Here is a 27031-nt window from a genome sequence, read left to right as displayed (position 1 = left end):
CTAACCAAAGGCAAGAAAGATGATGCTGCTACAGTTCTCCCCATCCTGGAGAATTAATTGAATGGAAGACAACAACAACAACAGGCATTTTAAGGCCATTTTCCCTGCAAGAGCGGGGGTTAGCCTTACGGTCCCCATGACAATGTTCTCCATTTTGCCCTATTTTCTGCATCTCCCCTTGTTAACCCCCTTGCCCGCATTTCTTCTTCGACCATCTTTAGCCAAGTCTTTCTCAGTCTTCCCCATCCTCTACTTCCTTCTACATTCATTTCCATCACTCTTCTCAACCAGTCACTTTCATCCTTCCTCAACACATGACCAAACCATCTCAAACTGTTTCTCTTCACAGCATCCATCACAGGCTCTATTCCCATCATCTTTCGCAATTCATCATTGGTCTTCCTCTCTCTCAATGATACTCCACACATCCTTTGAACCATTCGCATTTCCACGCTTTCCAGCCTTCGTTGCTGCTCTACGTTCATTACCCATGTCTCGCTCCCATAAATCATAACACTTCTCACACATGCAGCATACACCTTTCCCTTCAGCTTCAACGACACTCCCCACCTCGTCAGCACACCACTCAGTTCCCGAAACTTCTTTCATGCACATCTAACTCGAGCAACCGTTGCCGAGTCTGATCCACCTTCTCCATTCAGCATGTCTCCTAGGTAACAAAATGTTTTCACACCTTCCAGCTTCACGCCGTCGCCAAGATCCAACTCAACATTTCCTCCATCTGCAGCTCCCTCTGTGCACACCTTACACTTGAATGTAGCTGCCACACTGGTTAATGACCCTCTCAAACCACTACATTTTTGATGAACCCACTCAGCGCACATTGTACATTGAATGGAATTCACTCCGACACCCTTCCTGCACACAGCACACGGCCACTTCCCAGTTCTTTCCACCTCACCACATGCTTTACCACTTGCCATCACCTTCGTTTTTCCGATATTCACCTTCAGACCTTTTGTCTCCATACAGTCCTTCCACTTGTTCATCTTCTCCTTAAGTCCATCCATACTTTCTGCAATCAACACCAGTTAATCTGCATACAACTCCCACGGTAATCCCTCCTTTACGTTCTGAGCCAGCACCTCCATCACAGCTACAAATAGTAGTGGACTTGGTACCGACCCCTGATGCACTCCCACCTTCACCTCAAACTCACCACTGTTCCAGTCCTTCGTCCTTACAGCTGTGCGCACTCTTTTGTACATTGACATCACTACTCTGATCAACCATTCCTCCACTCCTAACTTCCTCAATGCCCATATCACTACTTCACGTGGACCCCTATCGAATGCTTTCTCCAGATCAACAAACCCAAGAAACAACTTCTTCCTATTCTCCATATACTTCTCCTGCAACTGCCTCACAATAAAGAGTGCGTCTGTCGTTCCTCTTCCTGGCATAAATCCAAACTGCATTTCGTCAATCTTCACTTTCTTCCTTATCCTCCTCTCCAACACCCTTTCCAATACCTTCATTCCATGCTCCAATAACTTTATCGCTCGATACGAGCCACAGTCCAGAGGGTCACCTTTCCCCTTGTATAGAGGGACGAGGGTACTCAGTTCCCAATCCATTGGAATGCGGCCTTCTTTCACCACCAGATTGCAGATCTCAGTCATTCTCTTCACACCCCAATTTCCCGTTGCCTAAAAACATATCTCCCACAACTCCCGTCGGCCCTCCCGCTTTTCTACTCTTCATTGCTTTTATCGCTTCCTCAACTTCCTCCTCGGTTATCTTCTCTGCCGGTCCTAAAACTGGGTTACTCTCTATGTTGCCATCCCATTCATTCTCTGCATTCAACAGTATTTCCATATGTCTCTTCAATCTTCCTTTAATTCCATCTGGGTCCACAACGATTTGTCCCACTTCATCCTTCAAGCAACTCACCCCCATCACATCACACCTCTTTCGCTATCTGCTTTGCAATCCTGAATACCACTCTCTGACCCTCTTCCAAATCCAAGCGTTCTCCTAACATTTTCCTACATGCCTCCTGTGCCTTTGCTACCTCTTTCTTTGCAGCCTTCTTGGCTGCCTTATAACTTTCATGCTCTGCCTTTTCTGCCCCCATTCCCTTCGCCTTCTGCCACTCCTTGAACTTCTTCCTCTTCTCGTCAATCTTCTTTCCAACTTCATCATCCCACCACCATGTTTCCGAGTGTCTCGGTTGTCCTTTTGTCCATCCACATACCTCACCAACGGCTCCCAACAGACTATCTTTCATTGACATCCAACCACTTTCAAGCTCAACCACATCATCCTCTACCATATTCAGCCTCTCTTTTAATGCCTCCCTCACTGTCACCTCTTTCAACCTCCACACCTTCATTCTCGGTTGGTACTTCACCCGCCGAGCTCTCCTCGCACCTTTCACCCTTATGTCGCAAACAACCAAGTGGTGCTGTGAAACAGCCTCCTCCCCCGGGATCACCTTTGTGTCCCGGAGGTGCCCCCAATCTCGCCTGCGCACCAGCAGGTAGTCAACGGTTGTCGTCGACCCACCTGACGTGAATGTAACAAGCTTATTATCCTCTTTCTGGAACTGAGTATTACAAATCAACTAATCAGCTCCATCAGCAAACTCCAAAATCCTTTCACCTTCTCCATTTCTCACACCATATCCGTAACCCCCATGAACTCCCTCAAAACCGGCCATACTCCTTCCCACATGTCCATTTAGGTCTCCTCCGACCACAACAACTTCCTCATCTTTCACGTTTTCCATCAGCTTCTCTATCGCACACCAGAACTAGTCCTTCTCTTCATCGCTCCGAACAACCTGTGGAGCATATCCTGAGATGATGTTCACCAAGAGCTTTCCAATCATCATTTCACCATCATCAACCTTTCACTCACTCTAGTCACACTCACCACACTGTCTTCAAACTCCTTGGAAAACAGGACACAAAAAGCATTCACACCTTCTGGGCACACTTGCCACACAAACTTGTATTTCTCTCCCTGCATACCCTTCACCATTCTCACACCACTTCCCTTCCATCTCGTCTTCTGCACACAACATATGTCCACTCTTCTTCTGATCAATACTTCCACCACTTCTCCTGATCTCCCTGTCATTGTCCCTACATTCCATGTCCCAAACCTCAGAAACCGATCTCCACGTCGGGCATCAGACGTTTCGTCGTCATAAATGGAATGATTTCCACCCTTGCTTCGATCGGGTTCCCCACCTTGAGTTTTGACGAGAGGGAGTGGTGTCCCCCATGGGGTACTTCGGGCTGTACCCTGCCCATATGTAGTTGTAATTGTCATGGTTCTCTTTTTGAGGCAATGTTTTTATGGCCGGATGCCCTTCCTGACGCCAACCCTTTTAGTCGCCTCTTGCGACACGCAGGGATATGGTGTACCTATTCTAAACCGGGGTACACACCGGGTAATTGAACGGAAGGTACATATTGTTGTGGAATAAGAGTTGTTGACTGTCCATGTAAATATAAAATTCACAGCAAAGACAAATGGTCAACAGGAAAATGTACTCTCACAAATATCATGGTGGGAAGTGTACATGACGCCCAGAGCGAGTCGTATACAACGGTACGTGTATTGTTGTAGTAGGTGTCGACCCATTGGTTAGTGGAAGGGTCGGCTCTGGTGCTGCATTTATGCAAAAGCTGGGTTAAAGCGATCTATGGAGACTGTCTCACAATCACCGTTAATATCAAGTTTTAAAGTCTTCTCGGAACATTGTATAACTTTGTGAGGTCCATCATATGGTTGCTGCACGTAGAAAATTAATGGTGAATAGAAACCGGGTGTGACAAAAACGTATGTGTTGGTGCTGCCAGCAGGTCCCGCATGGCATCAGGAGGCCCGATCAGAAAAGGTGATGTCTGAGAAAATGAAAATATGGATCAAAGCACTCCAAGTGCACATACGACAACAGCACTGATAGTCAGATGCGACATAACAGGGGAACACAGACATGGTCGGACACCTCGGACACATGCTTACTACCAACACAGCAAGTTGAGATCTGCTCGTAAGGAGGGTGAGTGTAAGATTATCTGTTTCCAGAACCTGCAATTAATTAGAAGGTGAAAAACATCAAGCATGAACTAGGAAGGGTGGAAGGAAATCTCATCACTTATTTATTGTCCATGAATTACTGTTTTGGACAGAAACGATACTTTCAGGATGAACAAAGTGCACAGGGGGTAACGATGAGGAAAGGATCTTCACACTTTGTGGAGGAATCCCTGTTCCCCATACTCGTGCATTAATTGGCAGGGGTTGGGATTTGGAGGGGAAACTGCACAATTCTGTATTTACTTTGTACAAATACACTACACCATCCCAGGTTTTCCAAGTTCACAATGAGTGGCGGTATTTGGTGTTTTTCTTCATACAATAACACAAGGAACTTTGCAAAGCATGTGCTCAATCACGTGAATCAGACCATGAGGAGGCATCAAGATACATTCACCTGAATTCCATGGACAGTCGAACACAATGGACAATTCACCGTTACGTACGACTTGAACTGAGCATCCCAATTTGCTGATCCATGTTCACACCAATCCAACCCAAAGTGTAATCCTGGTGGATTTCTGCCCATTTCAAAGCTTGAGTTTTGGTGAGAAGGAATTGTATAAAGTGGTGCTCTTACCTGGATAGTTGTGGCTCTTTGGTGCTGTTTTTCTAACTTATTTCCCCCGACGTTTGCTTTGTATGGTGCTTGAGTAGTTGCGACTGCACCTTTGTTTACGGAACGTGGCAAGACGGCCTTCTTCATCCCTCTTCCACTTGGTTTGTTGGTCACACGGTAAACCATGATTGGGCTGACAGCATTTACCAGCCCAACTCGTCTGCTGAACTCACAAAATGGGTTATCAAGCAAGTCCTTCATTTGGGAATGAAAATTTTCATTCTCCTTCTGCATCATTGCTCGAGATATTTCTTGCAGGAAGTGTTTCACCGATATGTGTGGAGGTATCGCTGATACCCGTTGGTTTGAGCTCTTGTCGGACTCGTGACGAAATCCTTTAATCAGGTTATTCTCATTAGATTGAGTATTTCGAGGTGAAGGTTGCTGTAACTGGTATTGTCCAAGAGAGGGAGTGTTTGCCTTGTGGTTCTGGGTTCCATTGCTCTGCTGCTTGTGAAGGTTTCCGGGCGGGCAGCAACAATGAATCTGCTTAACACTCCGTTTGTTGTCATAACGTGCTTGAAGACGCTGTTGCAGATTCATCAAGGACTGGTGGTCTGGTTTGGGGGGCACAGCAGGGTATATTGTTATTGCAGGGTATTTTTATGTTTGTGAGATAAACAGTATTATCCTCTTCTATCATATGCAGTACAAGGCTGGCAGGTAGCATCATTGGCTGGGCTAATTTGGCTAATTTCATTTTGCTAACCCTAACCCTAACAACCATAACCCTAACCCTAACAACCCTAACCCTAACCCCAACAACCCTAACCCTAACCCTAATCCTAACACGGCTGTGCCACTGATGCAATGGCCTCTGTAGGTTAGGGCAGAAATATGTAATTTGTTCATGGTGCCGGCAATAGCTCGCCTAATCTTCACGAAAGACACCATGGGATCTTTAATGTCCACAAACTAATGCCGTCAGATGGAATGCCCAGTTCAACATCCATCCGAGGGATGGCACACACAACGATGGACTGTCCTTGAAACACGAAAATGACAATTTATAGCTGGGCTGAGATTCGAACCCAAGCTAGACAGCTTGGAGAGCAGTGTGCCTATCTCTGGACTATCCTGCCAAACCTAAAATTATTATGAATATTATCTTTAATGGTTAGTAAACAAAATTTGAAGGCAATTCCAGGAGGTTTAACTTACTGCAGTTCCGAGGGCAACGGCTCCTGTCCTCACGAGCAATCTTGAATGCAAGTAATGTCTGCAAGACAGAACAGCAACAACAATACAACATAAAACAAGAAAGAGCAATCAGAGATTGCAGACCCTCACAAGGACGTCTTTTTAGTGATTTTTAAGGCTTTTGTGTTAAAACCAATATGGCGGCCGAACCACGTCATCAGTCACATCAGGGTGAAATCATTTTTTGCGAGCTTGTATGAGCGTTTGAGCATGGAAGCTTGTCGGAGCGTACACTCCAAATGGAGTAAAAATTAGACAACACATGAAATAAACAAGAAAAAGAGCAATCAGAGATGGCAAACCCTCAACAGGATGTATTTTCAGTGGTTTTCAAGGCATTTGTGTGAAAACAAATATGGCAGCCGAACCACGTGACCGATGACGTCATTATTATTATTTTTTCTCCACCAATTTATCCCTTGACGCTCAATAAATTTCATCTTCATCGGATGAAGTTTTGTACTTGTCGAAAAATGACGTCATCATGGAGGCACCTATGACATCATCATTAACATATGTTATTCCCCATAGAGAGTTCTTTACAATGAGCCATGTCTCAATTTTTTTATGCAGTGCTTTCAGGGATAGAGAGGTGCAAAAGTTGTTCGTTTTTAAAAAGATGTCACCCGTACCACGTGACGTATGACGTCATAATTATCATTTAAAAATTATACAAGTGGCGTTGCACCTCTGGTGAAAATTTCGTGTCAATCGCACCAACGGTTGCAGAGAAAATCATATTTATTCTGTGCGGACAAACAGACAAACAGAGAGACAGACAGACAAACAAACAAACGGACTCAAATGCAATACCCTCTGCTCTGGCGAGGGTAATAAAACAATGATACTCACTTCCTGTAACTTCCATTCAATTCTCACCATTCTGAACAAAACTTCAGGAAGAATATGTTTGACCTGTTCGGTTTGCATCATTTCCACATTCCATTCTACATCAACCAATGTATTTGATCCCATTAGCTGATGATATCTAATTAAAGGATTCCATTTCAATTAGTGGTGTGGGTTAGTATTAAATTGGTGAAACTCAAACTCCCAAAACTTAAACTATAAATCCAGACCGAAAATAATTTAATCATTATTAATTATATGGATTTTCACTGTGCAGTGACCAATCAGGATTCACCATAAAAGCCAGTGCTGGTGGTTTCACATGCACCTGCTTGGTACAACAACACAGTGTGTTTATACAACAATGATCCTTGTAGTGCGAAACTGAAACTGTGAGAGAAGTTCTTCACCACACCCGATTATGAAAGATACAGACGATGCTTGGATGAGGAAACATTTCCTGCTTTGTTCACTTGTTTATATAATCATCATTTTGTGCACAGCACATGGTTGCTGATTTGAATCATAACTGGGAACACAGCTGTGCTGTGCTATTGGTGCAGTTCCTCCTGTGGAATTGAGCACGAATTCGTCATCTGTTCAGGGTGCCGGCAATAACTTGCCTCCTCTTCACAAATTATCCGGTGGGATTTTTTTAAAATTTTTTGATGGACACAGCTAGGACTCCAGGAACGAAGTCGGAATTTCAAAAAAGTGGATCTGGGGTGAATTAACGGGGGTAGAAAAGATCAAGGTTTTGGTTGGGGGAAGATAAGAGATGGTGGTGAACAGCTGTTTTAATGGCCGATCTTTAAAATCACCAATTATAACGGCATTCGGTGGAGCGCATATACCTCCACCAGGCTGCCCAATTTATGTTATGTATCCCACTGATAGGTCAGATCTGAATCCGGACCTTATACCAAAATCTAATCTGCTTGTTCTTGTCACCTACCCAAATCATCCACCTAGTTCAGCCAGAACTCGTCCACAACCTTTTGACATGTCATGCTATATATCGTTTTTGGCCCTATCTCTCAATGGTGAAGAATCACTTAATAATGAAAAACAAATCATTGCACCCGGAGTCGGGGCTTCACCAAAATTGAATATATTTGTCCTTCTCACACACACAACCTCTCCATCAAATTTGGTTCTAATCTGTCCACAACTTTTTAAGACAATTTTCGCTCTTTCACGAGCCTCGATCTTGTATACAAAAAAAAAAAAAAAAAAAAAACTTTTTAAGACATCCTGTTCACAGAAAAAACACACGATCATTTTTTTTATTTGGTGCATTTTTGCATCACTGTTACGGATTCGTCACTTCTGTTGTTGTGGTTTTCATCCACTGTAAACATTTTTGATTCCATGTACTATTATTGTTTTCAAAAGGTTTATTGTTTATGAACTGTTTTCAAAAGGTGAAAAAGTTAGAGTTAAAAGAAACCGGAAACCAGATCGGGAACCGGACGACGAAGAGAAAAAGAAGGCGGGGCGAGTGGAGTCGGACAAGAAGCATAGTTGCTTTGCGGTCCGGAGCGAACGTTCGTGAGCAAGAGTCACGAGTGAACTTTGGTTTTCCCAGGAAAGGGATTCCTGGGAAAGGGAAAGTGTGTGTGTGCAACGCGGATTTTGAAGGTCAATCGGAGGTTCGCCGACTGTGAGCCGCGGAATGCCAATACCCAGGGTGTGATTTCCCATTCGCCTGGAGGGCGCATTGTGATTTCCCAGTCGCCTGGAGGGCGCCATTGCACAGCTTTGGCAGCAGGACTGCAACTGCCAACCCAACGGGATTCTGGTCTCGATTGGACATTGATCTGTCGATCGCTGGAGCGGATCGACTTTGGCTTGAAGCCGGGGATAAGAGACATTGGGGATGTTCTTGTTTCACTCACTTGGAGCACAGCGAGTTATATATTACAAAACTGATGGTACCATCATAGGATATTGATTGTACTTTTGATTCATATTGTTGTTGTACTGTTATTCTTGTGTGATTTTAATACAATATTTGTTTGTTGGTAACAATTGGTGTGGCTTCACCATTGATCTTTGACGTACAGAATAACACATTTTTCTGCCGTGACTCCTCTCGGGGCTCGGAGGTACACCGTGACCAGGGGGTCGGGGAGGAGCACGTAACAGTCACCTTCATGGTGAAATGCTACGCCCTGTGACGCCGGACGAAAACAGGACGGAGAACCTCAGAACCTCAGCTAGGCGAGGATTTATTGGACACGCTATTGGACACAGTCAAGGGAAGGAGCTCGGAGAAACAGAATTTAGGATTTTTGTGAAATGCCATTAATACTTGAATCCAGATCAGATGTAGAATGACCATCTCTTTTAGAGCCTGTTACAAAAATCAGAACTAATAGAAATTCAATGAACGCATCAAAATGGAAAGATGCTAAGTTAACAATATGTCTGTCGATCCTGACAACTCTCATACCCTCACTCTCTCCGAAAGGACTATCTGGAAAACTCTCTGATCCATTTTCTAAACAATCCTCCTGAGGAAGTTCAGTCATTCAAACTCCTGGGTCTCACTATCAACCATGATATTTCTTGGGTAAACCACATTTCTAAGTTGGCCTCCAAAGCCTGACCTGAAATCCTATCCACCTACAAGGCCTTCATCCGCTGCCTGATGAAATACTGCTCTGGGAAGGCGCCCTGCCTCACTGGCATTACAAGGTATTACAAGGGCTCAGAGTGATGAGATTGAACGACTCCAGAAGCGTGTGCTCTACTTTATTGCGTAACCATCTATTCAGTCCTATGCGCAACAACTTTGTCATTTTGGTTTACAGTTGTTGAGCGAACGCAGGAATGAGCTTCTTTTGCGTTTTGGGCTTGGTTTTTTAAAATGTGATCGTCACCGTGACATTCTTCCTCCTGCCCGACAATCTGTGTCTCAATATAATATGCAACTCAGGAATGCTCAACATCTTGACCTACCTCGGTGTAAGACTCAGAGATACAAGAATTCAACAATTCCCTTTTTGATTGAAATGCTTAATTCTGTAATGTAGAATTGTAGATGCATAAAATCAATAACATGCATAATATCTGTTTGTTGATCTTCTTCAGTTTTCTGCTATTTTAGGTTATTTTGATGGTAGAATTTGTTATCTTTTTTATTGTTGTTGATTATGTATGTTTGTTTATTCCATATACTGTACTTGTTTTGATATTTTGATTAATGTCATTTTATATGATTATTATTATTTTTATATACATTTGTTAAGTTTTATGAAATACTTTTATCTATCTATAATTCCAGTAATCTCTGTGTGTGTGTCTGTGTGTTTGTCTGTGACCGCTGTTTCTCGACAACCACGGGTCCGATATACTTGAAACTTGCCAGGTATATTGCTGGGGACCTGAGGATGTGCCTTTTCAAGGTTTCATATTAATCGGAGAAGTAGTTACCGAGCTATGGCGATTTATTTACCAAACTAATCACAGAACAGGTTGCGGGGTAGGCCAGCCAATCACAGAACACGTTGTTGCGTAGGCGTGGCCGATGTGAATTCGAGGCGTAGCGGGCGCCATTTGGAGGAGCTGGGAGGACTCAGTCGTGATAGAGTGAGCCTGAGTGAGTATATCAAGACAAGAACAAGATCTAGAAGGAGGTATGTACGGTGCGATTAATATAATATATTGTTTAGTTATCGTCGATGAGGAATTTGGGGTCGGAATGGGTGATCGGCCTGGGTGACTGGGTCTCGACTAGATGCTGGGCCGCACCAAGGAACGGGCACCCACGTACGGGCACGTCCTAGTTATTGTAAACTTGACAAATTTCAGTCTTCGAACAGCCTTGTCCAGTGTTTAATTATTTCAATAAACCAAAATGAATGAATGAATGAATGAATGTACACATTATTTGTATGCATTATAAACGGATATACATATTGTGCACATGTTGTCTTGTATACACTTATGTTATATATGACATGTTGAACAGTGGTATGTTGTGTGCACGTCTCTTGTGCGTGACATATTGCACATATTTTGTGCACACACATACACACAAAGGGGGATAGATTGAGAACTGGGAGGGCTCCGTTTCACCTTCTGAAACCCGCATTTGGAGATAACAACCAACGACACACACACACACACACACACACACACACACACACACACACACACACACACACACCAAATCCATACCTCAATCAAGCATTTTACGATCCACGCCAAAACAGCCAAGATGATGCAGCTTCCGGGCAAAAGAGTCAAAATGTCGCCTTTGCTATAAATCCACAGAAACTGTGATGAGTTTAGTTCTGTAAAATAAAAAGAAAAAACAAGAAGATGTTAACAAACAATCTTTGGGTTCCTTTCAACCCTTGGGATAATACAACAAGTGCAGCAAAGTGTTTCCTGGAAATCTCTCTCCATTTGCTCGGTTCAATTCATCTAAACAAACAATCTCAGCTCATTCAACGAGTGGATTGTACCACATGTTAAACAGAAGCGTTTCCATGGCATTCCTCCCTTCATATATCACATTCCCATTTATGTCTCAGCAACTGATGAGATTTTTAAAAATCAACAATTTCTGTGCTTTCTTCAAATTCATGTTTCTTACCATTTCTTACCATTTCTTACATTCCAATCCGGATTCCGCTCCAACCACAGTACTGAAACTGCTCTCCTCAAAATCACCAACGACCTTCTCCTCTCCTCTGACGCTGGCAACCTCAACATTCTCGTCCTCCTCGACCTCAGCGCTGCCTTTGACACCATCGATCACACTATCCTCCTCACCCGACTTGAATCCACCTTTAACGTTACCGGCACTGCCCTCTCTTGGATTAAATCATACCTCTCTGACAGATGCCAGTTCATCTCCATCAATAACTGCAAATCCCCCACTGCTCCCCTCCCCCAAGGTGTCCCCCAAGGTTCAGTTCTTGGCCCCCTCCTCTTCATCCTTTACCTGTCCCCCCTCGGTCACTTAATCCGCCGTCATGGTCTCCAATTCCACTGCTTCGCCGATGACATCCAGCTTTTCATCTCCACCAAGTCCGTCTCCACCGACACCCACTCTATCCTGACAAACTGCATCACTGAAATAAAATCCTGGCTTCAAATCAACTTCCTCAAGCTTAACTGTGATAAATCTGAAATAATCATCATTGGCCCAAAAACGCTCACAAAATCCACCCATAACTTTGCCCTCAACATCGACGGTATCCCAGTATCCACCTCCCCTCACATCCGGAATCTTGGCGTCATCTTTGACCAAACCCTTTCCTTCGACAAATACACTAAACAGATCACAAAGTCAGCCTTCTTTCACCTGAAAAACATTGCCCGTCTCCGCTCATCCCTCTCCTCCACGGCTGCAGAAACCCTCATCCACGCCTTCATCACCTCCCGTCTGGACTACTGCAATAGCCTCCTCTATGGTTCACCCTCAAAAATCACCAATAAACTCCAATACATTCAGAACTCCGCTGCCCGTCTACTCACCCATTCCCGGACCCGTGACCACATCACCCCCGTCCTTTACAAGCTTCACTGGCTCCCCATCCCCCAGAGAATCCAGTACAAAATCCTCCTCTTGACATACAAAGCCCTCCATAACCTGGCCCCATCCTACCTGGCTGACCTCCTCTCCAGACACACTCCCACCCGCAACCTCCGCTCTGCTGGTACCAACCTCCTGACCCCCTCCATCCGGACCAAATTCAGATCCTGGGGGGACAGGGCCTTCTCCATCGCTGCTCCCACCCTCTGGAACTCACTACCTCACACCATCAGAGACTCCTCCTCACTCACCACATTCAAAACATCACTAAAGACCCACCTGTTCAACACTGCATTCAACATTCAACCCACAGCATTTAACCCCTGACTATCTCTTCTCCTTCTCCCTCCTTTTGCTTTAAATATTTCCCTATTGATTCTTGTCTTTTTGCAATTGTTGTTTTCATGTATTGTTATGCATTATGTTTGCCACTCTGTCAAAGCGCCTTTGGGCTTCTGGAAAAGCGCTATACAAAATAAATGAATTATTATTATTATTAGATGTTCAAACACATGTGGAATTGCTTTGAACACAAATACTTTGAAAACAAGGACGTGGGTGGGACCTACGAATGGCAAACTTCATTGGTCGTGATAGCGTAAAATGCCATAATATTTTGTCCGAGTACTGCTGAACGGAAAGGTTTTGAAAGTGCCGAAAAGGCGATTTATATTCGGTGTTCAATGATATAATTAAATAGAAATAAAATAAAGATTTGAAACGATGGAGAAAAAACAAAATCGGAACTTCACCGCCGTTGATACAGAGACTTTTACACTACCTTATTTAACATGTAATATTAGTTCTTTATGTCTGTTATTTGTGTCCTTTATGATGTCCTTCAAAACAAATTTCCTGTTTCGAATGATTTTCAATTTTGTTTCACTGCCAAACTAAGAATAATTACATTAATTAAGTGTTTATAATATAACATTCAATTGAAATGAAGTTGTTCCTCGATCATAAACCGACGTTTGTAGACGGACACGGGCAAACAGAAACACAGACAATTGCTTAACCCCACTTTTCGCTTTGCGTACACAGAGTAACGATGCTAAAATGCTGTACCAGCTGGAAGCCCGTGGTAAAAAGATACCACAATAGAAGAAAAACAGGGGCAATACTACTGGCACTGGGCACTCACCTGGTAGACTAAAGCAGTATACTACACTGACTAATGGTATTTTAAACACTGTCACGGTATTTTAAAGCTATTTCAATGGTTGCGAAAAGACAGGGCAGCATGTAGAATCATACATGACGTAATCATAAGACTTTAACCAAATAAACAACAAAAAAAAAAAACTATTTTGGGGGGCAACCCTCCTGGAGATCAACTTAGACCCAATTTTTCTACACATCTGCTGAGATATATACTGTATAATTTTTATATCCTTGGGCACCGTTGTTGCCAATACCTGTTTTTGTTTTTATTATTCTCGTATACGTCAGATCCCATGTCCATTGTTTGTAATAGCAGAGTAACTCACAAATTTAAATACCAAATTCGCAACTCACACCCCCGCTTCCTCCCTCCCTCCTCCACCATCCCCATCAACCATCATCCGAGCTAAAAAATACCCATGACCAACCCACACCCCTCCCCTCCACCATCCCCTCACAATCCCCCACCAACCATCACCCCAGCTAACAATACCTACGACAACTCACACCCCCTCTTCCTCTCTCCCTCCTCCACCATTCCCAATCAACCATCACCCCAGCTAACAATACCCATGACCAACCAACACCCCTCTTCCTCTCTCCCTCTTCCACCATCCCCTCACAATCCCCTATCAACCATCACCCCAGCTAACAATACCCATGACCAAACCACACCCCTCTTCCTCCCTCCCTCCTCCACCATCCCCCATCAACCATCATCCGAGCTAACAATACGCATGACCAACCCACACCCCTCCCCTCCACCATCCCCTCACAATCCCCCATCAACCATCACCCCAGCTAACAATACCTACGACAACTCACACCCCCTCTTCCTCTCTCCCTCCTCCACCATCCCCAATCAACCATCACCCCAGGTAACAATACCCATGACCAACCCACACCCCTCTTCCTCTCTCCCTCTTCCTCTCTCCCTCTTCCACCATCCCCTCACAATCCCCTATCAACCATCACCCCAGCTAACAATACCCATGACCAACCCACACCCCTCTTCCTCCCTCCCTCTTCCACCATACCCCATCAATCATCACCCCGAGGTAACAATACCCATGACCAACCCACACCCCTCCCCTCCACCATCCCCTCACAATCCCCCATCAACCATCACCCCAGCTAACAATACATATGACAACCCACACAACATCCACAGAAAATCAGCAGTCTTTGGGGTGTTTTTTCGGCACTTTGTGATTGGCAAATAAAAAAAATTCCCTTCAAATTAGACCGTGAGTAATGATAGCCGATGGTATTTTCAGAAAACAAATTGCGTTTGGGTTCTCCTTTAAGGGTCTTTTGAGTCTTCAAAGTCTTTTCAGTCTTTGGGGTTTTTTCAATCTTCAGAGTCTTTTTGGTTTTTGGGGTCTTTTCATTCGTTGGGGTTTTTGGAACTTTAAAGGTCTTTGGGGTATTTTGGGTCTTCAGGGTATTTTGGGTCTTTTGGTTGGGTCTTTGGGGTCTGTTCAGTCTTTTTGGTCTTTGGGGTCTTTTGGTTCCTCTGGGTCCTTTGGGTCCTCGAGGTCGTTTGGGGTATTTAGGGTCATTGGTGTCTTTTGGGTCCACTGGGTACTTTAGGTTAAGTATTTCAGGTTACAAATGTGGGTGGCATCAAGTCAGCTGTCCAGCCAATGGGCGAAGAGCGGACATACATACATACATACATACATACAGTCACGTGAAAAAGTAAGTACACCCCATGTAAAGTTTTGACTTTTTCAACATATTTCAACATATAGCTATTTGAACTTCATTTCAACAATATTGATAGGTAAAGGTGATATAATATAACAAATATCATGAAACATTTACATTTTGTAGTCCATTGTATAATTTAAATAAACAAATGCAAATTTCGCATGTGGAAAAAGTAAGTACACCCCTACATTTATCACTACTTCAAATACCTAAAATTAGAATCAGGTGCACCAGCTCAGGTGCAAATGATTAGAACATCGTTAGAGAGGATATTGGAGTTGGATTGGACTGTCTTATTTAAAACCCAGACATTTAGTTTGGTTTGCTCTTTGTTGTTGAAGTGTGCGGCGTCACCATGCCTCGATCAAAAGAGCTCTCCGAGGACTTCAGAAAAAAGGTTATAGATGCCTACGAGTCTGGGAAGGGATTTAAAAAGATCTCCAAACAATTTGAAATCAATCATTCGACTGTCCAAAAGATCATCTACAAGTGGAGAAGATTTCAAACAACTGCCAACTTGTTCAGGCCAGGCCGCCCCAGTAAGTTCAGCCCGAGAGCAGACCGCAAGATGCTGAAAGAAGTCTCTAAAAACCCCAGAATGTCATCACGGGACCTACAGGTAGCTCTTGCCACTGTTGATGTCAAAGTGCACGTATCTACCATTAGAAAGAGGCTGCACACATTTGAGCTACATGGGTGGTGTGCCAGGAGGAAACCTTTGCTGTCCATAAAGAACATCAGGGCAAGACTAAAGTTTGCCAATGAACACCGAGGCAAAGACCAGCACTTCTGGAACAATGTGCTCTGGACAGATGAGTCAAAGGTAGAGCCATTTGGAGACAGTACCAGAAGACATGTTTGGCGAAAACCAAAGACAGCATTTGACCACAAGAACCTGATACCAACTGTAAAGCATGGTGGTGGAAATATTATGGTTTGGGGCAGCTTTGCTGCATCAGGGCGTGGGCAGCTCACCATCATAGAATCCACTATGAATTCTTCATTGTACCAGAGGGTGCTTGAGGATAATGTGAGGCTATCTGTCGGAAAGTTGAAGCTCAACCGGAGGTAGACCTTGCAACATGACAATGACCCTAAACATACCAGTAAATCCACCAAGGAATGGCTGAAAAGAAAGAAATGGAGGGTTCTGGAATGGCCAAGTCAAAGCCCGGATCTAAATCCCATCGAGATGTCGTGGGGGCATTTGAAACGAGCTGTGCATGCAAGAAACCCCTCAAACATCGCAAAGCTGAAAGAATTCTGCATGGAGGAGGGGGCAAAAATTTCTCCCAGTCGATGTCAGAGACTGGTCGACAGTTATAAGAAACGCTTACTTGAGGTTGTTTCTGCCAAAGGGGGCAATACCACCTATGAGAGCCAAGGGTGTACTTACTTTTTCCACATGCGAAATTTGCATTTATGTTTATTTAAATTATACAATGGACGACAAAATGTAAATGTTTCATGATATTTGTTATATTATATCACCTTTATCTTTCAATATTGTTGAAATGAAGATCAAATAGCTGTATGTTGAAATATGTTGAAAAAAGTCAAAACTTTACATGGGGTGTACTTACTTTTTCACGTGACTGGAAATGCATTATATCTCTTCCCCTCCCCCTCCCTCCCCCCTGCCATCCCTCCCCTTCCCTACCCCTCCCCCTCCCCATCCCACTCCATTAATATTTGGTTTAGTCCGTCTGTTTGGTTTGGTCCGTCATTGAAGTGATGGTTGGCTCTTCTCGTAGTAATTGTATGCAATTTAGCAACGTCTTACTTATAACACTAATTTTTATGCACATTCCAGATTTTTGTATATTTTTCTGCTCTGCATGTTCATTTGCGTAAACCATGTGTAATTTGGCTTATTGCCGCGATAGAATGGAAGAAATAAAATTATTTTTATGCCTCCGCCCCCGAAGGCAGCCGGAGACATTATGTTTTCGGGTTCTCTGTCCGTCCGTACGTCCGTTCATATGGGCTAAACCTCGTTTTTCTCAGCAACCATATGTCCGATTGAGACAAAACTTTCAGCGTAGGAGTGACACCCATGCAGAATGTTTTTATGATAATTGTGACATCATATTTCTCGGAAAAATGTATTTCTCGGAAACCACTGAATGGAAAAATTTGAAACTTGCCACATTGTCAATGACTCCCAATGGGGAACAAAAGCATGATGATGATGACATCATAGGTGAAGTGGTATACTAGCCAAAAATGTTTTAATAGAATTCCTTTGATTTAATAAAAAATCTGAAATTGCATGCACATGATCTATGCCTCATTTGTATTGAAATATTAAATTTATGACATCATCGGTCACAAGGTTTGGCAGCCATATTGGATTGAAGGAAAAGATTAAATAATTATCTCTGAAACCGCTTACCTCTCGATGCGAAATTTTACAAATATCACCCAACACCACTGCTGCATATTGTTTGAAAATGATGATGTCATAAGTCATGTGGTTTGGCAGCCATCTTGGATAGAAAAAGGAACCTTATCCGAATAAACACGAAACTAGACAAACGTGATACAGAGTGTACATTTTTTTAAGGTCATATGTCACATGGTGTGGCAGCCATATTAGCTTGAAAGCCGACATTTAAAAAAAATCCCTTCTCTGAAACTGCTTCATTTTTCTGAAACTTCTGATCGATGTGAAACCTGTCATGGCTGTTGAAAATGTGATACTTCAAAACAGCTGAAGGGATTTAAATCAAACTTGTTTATTTTTAGGACAGTGAACGATGGCATCTACCTGTTGGGGGACGATGCAGAGGCATATTGGTGACACGGTCGCATTGTTCTAGTTCACAGCCACTCTTTGCGTCCAGTCACAAATCCAGTTTAATCTCCTACCAGCCACTCAGCAAGCCCTCACCTTTGCTAACAGAATTCAATGGGGGTACCTTATCAAAAGCTTTTTGAAGGTCAAGATATATAATACATCCACTGCACTTCCTTCGTCCACCCAATCAGAACCTAACTTCAATATGTTTGTTAAACATGACCTCCCTTTCGTAAATCCGTGCTGACTACCTTTAATTCGATTGACATTATTCAAATGATTCCCTATACAACAACAACAACAGGCATTTTAAGGGCATTTTCCCTGCAAGAGCGGGGGTTAGCCTTATGGTCCACATGACAATGTTCTCCATTTTGCCCTATTTTCTGCATCTCCCCTTGTTAACCCCCTTGCCCGCATTTCTTCTTCGACCACCTTTAGCCAAGTCTTTTTCGGTCTTCCCCGTCCTCTACTTCCTTCTACATTCATTCCCATCACTCTTTTCAACCAGTCACTTTCACCCTTCCTCAACATATGACCAAACCATCTCAACCTGTTTCTCTTCACAGCATCCATTACAGGCTCTATTCCCATCATCTTTCGCAATTCATCATTTGTCTTCCTCTCTCTCAAAGATACTCCATACATCCACCGAACCATTCGCATTTCCACCCTTTCCAGCCTTCGTTGCTGCTCTACGTTCATTACCCATGTCTCACTCCCATAAATCATAACACTGCTCACACATGCAGCATACACCTTTCCCTTCAGCTTCAATGACACTCCCCTCCTCGTCAGCACGCCACTCAGTTCCCAAAACTTCTTCCATGCACACCTCACTCGAGCAACCGTTGCCGAGTCTGATCCACCTTCTCCATTCAGCATGTCTCCAAGGTAGCAAAATGTTTTCACACCTTCCAGCTTCACGCCATCTCCAAGATCCAACTCAACATTTCCTCCATCTGCAGCTCCCTCTGTGCACACCTTACACTTGAATGTAGCTGCCACACTGGTTAATGACCCTCTCAAACCACTACATTTTTGATGAACCCACTCAGCGCACATTGTACATTGAATGGAATTCACTCCGACACCCTTCCTGCACACAGCACACGGCCACTTCCCAGTTCTTTCCACCTCACCACATGCTTTACCACTTGCCATCCTATCCCTATCCATCAAATGATTCCCTATCCGTTCCTTAATTAATTTCTTCAACATCTTTCCCACAACTTAAGTCAAGCTAACGGGATTACAATCCCCCAATTCTTCTTTAGATCCTTTCTTAAATGACGGTGTTAGATTTGATACTCTCCATCATCTGGTACCTGTCCTGACCCCAACGAGGTGTTAAAGATATCTGCTAATACCATGCTTGTCTGCTCTGTTAACACCACACTTATCTGCTTTGTTAGCATCTCGCTTATGTGCTGTTGACATCATGGTTATCTGCTCTGTCAACATTATTTTTACCTCCGCCACCAAAGGTGGATGGAGGTTATGTTTTCACGCCTGTCTGTCCGTTTGTTTGTTTGTTTGTGAAAAAGATATCTCAAAAAGTTGTGGACGGATTGGGACGAAATTTGGCAGAGATGTAGCGTATGTGACAAGGACGAAATTATTAGATTTTGGTGAAGATTCGGATCCGGCTACGAGAATTTTTTAAGTGATTCTTCACCATTGGGAGATAGGGCCAAAACGATATATAGCAGGTGTTACGGATTCGTCACTTCCGTCGTTGTGGTTTTATTTCACTCTAAGCATTTTTAGTTCCATGTACTATTCTTGGTATAGTTTGAGTGAAATGGAAATAACTGTCTTCAAAAGGAAAAATTCGTGTTTTAAAAGTAAAACGAAAATAGATCGGGCGAAACCGGAAGAAGAAGAGGAAGGGATAGAGGAGCAAGTGAGGTCGGGAGAGAACGGCCGATCGGCTTTGAGCTCTCGAGCAGACGCTGGTGAACGTGGGCCACGAGCGAACATTGGTCTCCTCGGGGAAGGGATACCTGTGACAGAGTGGATATCGCTGTGGCAGATAAACCTGAGTGGCGGGTTTTGCGGTCGATTCCGGAGTGAATCGTTGTTGTAGAGCAGGTATGCCACCATTACGGGCCCGTCCGCCATTTCGCCTCGCTCCAACCTTTTCACCTCGCTCCAGCCATTTCACCGTGCCCAGCCGTTAGCCTGGTTAATGTGTGCAACATGGATTTCAATTGGGAATTTGCCGTTTCTCCGTTTGGGAGCCGCTGAACATTCATACCAGCGTCATTGTCTGGTGAACCGAAGGTGTGAATTCCCAGTCGCCCTTTGGGTGCACCTTTGCCTGACCGACATCGGCCCGATTTCAACCCAGCGGCTCTTCGGCAGCATTGACTGTCAGCCGATCTGGGTCCTGGTCTCGATGCGACCTTTTTCTTGTGAACACTGCAGCGTGGATCGACTTTGGCCTGGTGCCAGGACAGTGACTTTGGGAATGTTACATTTCGCTCACGAGGCACCCCGTGAGTTATCGAGTAAGAAACTGATGGTACCATTACAGGAATAACAGGATATTTGTTGTGCAATTGATTACTATTGTACTTGTGCAAGTCGTTATTCTTGTGTGACATTAATACAATACTTGGTTTTGGTATTGATTGGTTGGTGTGGTTTCCTCATTGGTCATTGGCACACATAATAACACATCTTTCTGCCATGACTCCTTTCGGGGCTCGGAGGTACACCGTGACCGGGGTTTGGGGAGGAGCACGTAACAGAAATTTGGGGCTCTTCCGGGATTGAATTCCCTAACATTCCCAACTTTGGAATTTTCTCACATTCCCAAATTTTTCTAAAAATTTGAAATTTTTGTGTGAAGGTTAACAGGAGCTAACTAATAGTCACGATAGTGTTTCATGCAGAAAAGTTTGCGACGTCCCCTAACGAGGCACAGTTCCAGGCGTTAAAAAGATCGGAACTCATGATATTGGCCAAATATTGTAACTTGGAGGTCCGAGTTAGTATGAAGAAAGCAGAGATTCAGACATTGGTGGTAGAATCTCCAGTGCGCCAAGGAACATGGGAAGAGGTAGCCTTGGATTGTTTACCAGTGGGAAAAAGGAAATATGGAGCTCCGGAAAATGGAGATGCAACTGCAGAGCCAGGAAAGGACAAAAGCGTTGGAATGGAAAGCGGAAAAGGAAAGAGAAGAATGGGAACGAGAACTCAAGGAGAGAAGAGCAGAGGAAGGAGCAGAGGAAAGGAGAGCCGAAAGGGAGTTAAAGGAACGGGACATGGATCATCAGAGGGAACTTAAACTCAAGGAGCTGGAATTACTGGGGGAACGGTGAGAAGTAGTATCCATGCCGGCTAGTTCGACAACCAGTCAGAACTCTTGGGATGTTGGCAGGCATATGAGGCTGGTTCCACCCTTCAATGAAAAGGAGGTAGCCAAGTTCTTTTTACACTTTGAGAAGATGGCTCAAATGTTAAAATGGCCTGTGGGGTCCTGGACTATGTTGGTGCAAAGTGTTCTGGTGGGTAAAGCTCAAGATATCTATTCGGCTTTACCGATTGACTCATGTGCAGATTATGAGACAGTGAAGAAAACCATTCTCAAAGCCTATGAATTGGTCCCTGAAGCTTACCGACACAAATTCAGGAATGCCAGGAAGAGGGAGAGTGAGACCCATGTGGAGTTTTCCAGAATGAAGGAAACTATGTTTGATAGGTGGTATGACTCGAAGGAGATTGGGAAAGACTTCAACCTTTTACGACAATTGATCTTGGTGGAGGAATTCAAACAGTGTGTCCACGTGGACATTAAAGTGCATCTGGATGAAAAAAGGTACCGGAGTTGTATGAGGCAGCAACAGTGGCAGATGATTATGCCTTGACACAATGGATGGGGTTCCACAAACCTAACTTCCCGCCTAGAGTTAGCCAGGGGAGTTACGGTAAATCAGGTTCGGAGAACAAAATTTTCATGGAGGCGGCCAAGAGAGGACTATGGGGACAAATCTGATACCACGACTTTTAGGGATCAGAAGACTGCAGTTCCAAGACATACCTATCTTCCGGGGCACCCGAGGCAGACCACGAGTTTTTCCTCCGGGCCTACTTGCGCTTTTTGCAAGAAACCTGGGCATTGATGTCCCAATGTTACGCCCTGAAAAGGAAAAACCAGGAGCGGAGACAGACTAGTGCAACTCCGAATGCGTTGGCCAATGCGAGAAATTGTCCTTGGAGGACAGTGCCTTGTGAAGGTTCCCGTGCCAAAGTTACGGCATCACAGAACGACCTTGTCCAAGAGGGTTACAAACCTTTTATTTCCGAGGGGTTTGTGTCACTGGATGGGGACTTAATGAACCAGAGACCTGTTAGGGTATTGAGGGACAGAGGAGCACATCAATCTTTGATGCTTGAGGGCATTTTGCCATTGTCGGAGAAGACGGCAACGGGGGTTAGTGTTCTTTAACAGGGAGTTGGTGGCTATGTTAAAGCTCCTCTTCATGTCATCCATTTAGAGTCTGAGTTGGTGTCAGGACCGGTCACTGTGGGGTTACAAGCCACTCTTCCTGTAGAGGGAATCTCTTTCATTATAGGGAATGATTTGGCCGGTCGTCGAGTTTCTGGTAATCCGATGTTGACTGAAAAGCCCAGTATGGAAAATAACACAGCACAGTTAGAGCAGGAGATCCCAGGTATCTTTCCATCCTGTGCAGTGACTCGTGCTGTGGGTAGGAAGTGCTCGGAAGAGAAGGAGAAGGAAGGTGATGTGGATTTGGGTTCCATAGAGAGATTGGAGGAAAAGTCTGAAAGAGGTAATAGGAAAGGGAGTGACATCAAGGAACCGAAGGAAAAGGTGGCATCTGGACCAAAAGAGGAAATGGAGTGTCCGTGGGAGACATCTGGGAACGAGGCTGAACAAACGGTGCTGGTCCGAAAGAGACTTGTGGAAGAACAACACAGAGATTCAGAGCTCTGGAGTTTGATTGGTAAAGCCGTTACAGAGGAAGAGGCTATGAAGATACCTGTTGGTTACTTCATGAAAGGGGAAATACTCATGAGGAAATGGAGACCACCGGAGGTGCCAGCAAATGATGAGTGGAAAGTTAATTACCAAATTGTGGTGCCACCGCCGTACCGGAAGGAGATATTGAGTTTGGCACATGAGACGCCTTTGGCTGGGCACCTTGGAGTGAACAAGACATGTGACAGAATTCTGTTACATTTTTTCTGGCTAAGATTGTGACGTGATGTGGCGGAGTTCTGTAAATCTTGCCATTCTTGCCAGCTGGTGGGAAAACCTTATCAGAAAGTCCCTTCCGCACCTTTAAAACCAATTCCAGCTTTTGAAGAGCCATTCAGCCGAGTCATTTTTGACTGTGTAGGCCCTTTACCTAAAACTAAGGCTGGACATCAGTATTTGCTGACCATCATGTGCACTTCCACGAGGTTCCCAGAAGCAGTGCCTCTCAGAAAAATTACTGCGGCAGTTATTGCAAAGGCCTTCATTAAATTTTTCACTTTGGTTGGCCTACCTAAGGTCATCCAGTCTGATCAGGGTTCCAATTTCATGTCAACGCTTTTTCAGCAAGTGATACACCTGTTGGGAGTGGAGCAAGTAAGATCAAGTACTTACCATCCCGAGAGCCAAGGGGCCTTGGAAAGGTTTCACCAGACATTGAAGAATATGATCAGAACGTACTGCTTTGAATGTGACAAGGTTTGGGATGAGGGAATATCCTTATTGTTGTTTGCTACGAGGGAATCTGTTCAGGAGTCATTGGGGTTCAGTCCTTTTGAACTTGTGTTTGGACACGCAGTTTGAGGACCATTGGAATTGGTGAAAGAACAGTGGCTACAGGAGGAGTCACAGTCAACAGTGGTGGAGTATGTGTCAACGGTTAGGCACAGATTGGCAAAGGCTTGTGAAGTTGCGAGAGGAAACATGAAAGTGACACAGGATAAAATGAAAGTGAGACATGACAAGAAATCTCAGATAAGAAATTTCAGTCCTGAGGGCCGAGTGTTAGTGTTGCTTCCTGCTCCAGGTCAGCCACTACAGGCTAGGTATTTTGGTCCCTATGCAATCGAAAGGAGGGTTAATGAAACAGATTACGTGGTGACAACTCCCGACCGACGGAAAAAGCGGCAGCTGTGTCATGTCAACCGACTGAAGAAATATTATGAGAGGAAGCCTGTGGAAAAAATGGTTCCTGTCTCACCTGTCGTGCCTGTAGTCGGGGTGCAAGAGAATCCAGAGGTTGAGGCCGGTGTGAAATTTGATAACATTGATGACCAGGCTTGTCCCAGATTGATGAACACGGAAGTGTTGGGCAATTTAGATGAGAAATTAAGTCATTTGACGAGGGAACAACAAGGACAACTATCCAGGCTAATTTTTGAGTTTGCACATTTGTTCACAGATGTACCTGGTCGTACTGACTTGGTATATAATGATATTGAGGTGGGGGAAGCCACTCCTGTGAAGCAACACCCCTATTGGATGAACCCTGTGAAGATGGATTATCTTCGGAAGGAAGTTCAGTATATGTTGGAGAATGACATCATCAAACCAAGCAGCAGTGAATGTTTTATCCTCACCTTACCTCACCTCAGTTTTATCCTCACCATGTGTGTTGGTTCCAAAACCCGATGACAGTTTTCACTGTTGTACGGATTTAAAACGGGTTAATGCAGTGACCAAGACCGACTCATATCCCATCCCGAGGATTGATGACTGTATTGATAGAATAGGCCCAACTAAATTTGTAACTAAATTTGACTTGCTGAAAGGGTATTGGCAGATTCCTCTTACTGATAGAGCCAAGGAAATCTCGGCTTTAGTCACACCAAATGGGTTGAATCAGTACATGGTTCTTCCCTTTGTATTGAAAAACGGGCCTGCTACATTTCAACGGCTGATTAATAAGCTTATTGCAGACCTTGAGGGGGTGGAGGCTTATCTGGATGATGTCATCATCCACACCATGACCATGGAAGATCATCTTAAACAAATTCATGCATTTTTCAAGAAACTGACCGAGGCAGGGTTGACCATCAACTTATCTAAGAGTGAGTTTGTAAAAGCACAGGTGGTGTTCCCAGGCCATGTAGTACGTCAGGGTCAGGTGCAACCGGTGACAGCCAAGATAGAAGTCATTGATCGCTTCCAAGTTCCAAAAGGGAAGAAGGAGCTTATGAGATTCTTGCGTATGGCTGGTTGGTACCGGCGGTTCTGCAGGAATTTTTCTGATGTGGTAGCCCCTTTAACGAATTTGCTGAGGAAAGAGACCAAGTTTGTTTGGGATGACAAATGTCAGGCTGCCTTTGCCCACGTCAAAGCGATATTAATGAGCTCTCCTGTCCTAGCAGCCCTGGATTTTCAAGAACCTTTCAAATTGTCAAGTGATGGAAAGATGCAAGTGATGTGGGGGCTGGGGCAGTTCTATTGCAGGAAGATGAGGATGGCGTGGATCACCCGGTGTGCTACTATTCCAAAACGTTTAACAAACATCAGGCAAATTATGCCACTGTGAAAAAAGAGACCCTTGCTCTCCTGCTAGCGCTTCAGCATTATGAGGTGTATCTGGGAATTACTACCTTTCCTATAAAAGTCTTCACTGATCACAACCCCTTAACCTTCATTCAAAAAATTAAAAATATAAATCAGAGGTTGATGAGATGGAGTTTGTCTTTGCAGGAGTTCAACTTGGAAATTGAGCATGTAAAGGGCAGGGACAATGTCGTTGCTGATGCTTTATCCAGAGTGAACTAACTTTGAAAATTCCTGGAGGTTGTTTGGAAGTTTTGTTGCTTTCTTCTGGGGAATATTAATTATTGTTGCTCACGCGAGTTGATCATTTGGGTGTGAGTTTTACTTTTGTTTGTTGAAGAGGGTTTTTGCATGAAAAGACATTTTCACTATGTTCAAACTTTCTTTCTTGAGCGTGGGGAGCCTCACAGATTCGTCACTTCCGTCGTTGTGGTTTTCATCCACTGTAAGCATTTTTAGTTCCATGTACTATTCTTTGTATAGTTTGAGTGAAATGGAAATAACTGTCTTCAAAAGGAAAAATTCGTATTTTAAAAGAAAAACGAAATGGATCGGGAGAAACCGGAAGAAGAAGAAGAGGAAGAGAAAGCGGAGCAAGTGAGGTCAGGAGAGAACGGCCGATCGGCTTTGAGGTCTCGAGCAGATGCTGGCGAACGTGGGTCACGAGCGAACATTGGTTTCCCCGGGGAAGGGATTCCTGTGACAGAGTGGATATCGCTGTGGCAGATAAACCTGAGTGAGGGGTTTTGCGGTTGATTCCGGAGTGAATCGTTGTTGGAGAGCAGGTACGCCACCATTACGGGCCCGTCCGCCATTTCGCCTCGCTCCAGCCTTTTCACCTCGCTCCAGCCATTTCACCGCGCCCAGCCATTAGCCTGGTTCGCGTGTGTAACGTGGATTTCAATTGGGAATATGCGGTTTCTCCATTTGGGAGCCACTGAACTTTCATACCAGCGTCATTGTCTGGTGAACGGAAGGTCTGAATTCCCAGTTGCCTTTTGGGTGCACCTTTGCCTGACCGACGTCGGCCCGATTTCAACCCAGCGGCTCTTCGGCAGCGTTGACTGTCAGCCGATCTGGGTCCTGGTCTCGATACGACCTTTTTTTTGTGATCACTGGAGCGTGGATCGACTTTGGCCTGGTGCCGGGACAGTGACTTTGGGAATGTTACATTTCGCTCACGTAGCGCACCGTGAGTTATCGAGTAAGAAACTGATGGTACCATCATAGGAATGATAGGATATTTGTTGTGCAATTGATTACTATTGTACTTGTGCAAGTCGATATTCTTGTGTGGCATTAATACAATACTTGGTTTTGGTATTGATTGGTTGGTGTGGTTTCACCATTGGTCATTGGCACACATAATAACACATGTTTCTGCCGTGGCTCCTTTCGGGGCTCGGAGGTACACCGTGACCAGGGTTTGGGGAGGAACACGTAACACAGGATATCTCAAAAAGTTGTGGACGTATTCGGATGAAATTTGGCAGAGATGTAGCGTAAGTGACAAGGACGAAA

The sequence above is a fragment of the Myxine glutinosa genome, chromosome 2 (genome assembly GCF_964187855.1).
Source record: "Myxine glutinosa chromosome 2, kmMyxGlut1.1, whole genome shotgun sequence".
In the NCBI taxonomy this organism is placed as follows: domain Eukaryota; kingdom Metazoa; phylum Chordata; class Myxini; order Myxiniformes; family Myxinidae; genus Myxine; species Myxine glutinosa.
The sequence above is the reverse complement of the archived record's forward strand: the minus strand, read 5'-3'. Positions refer to the sequence as shown.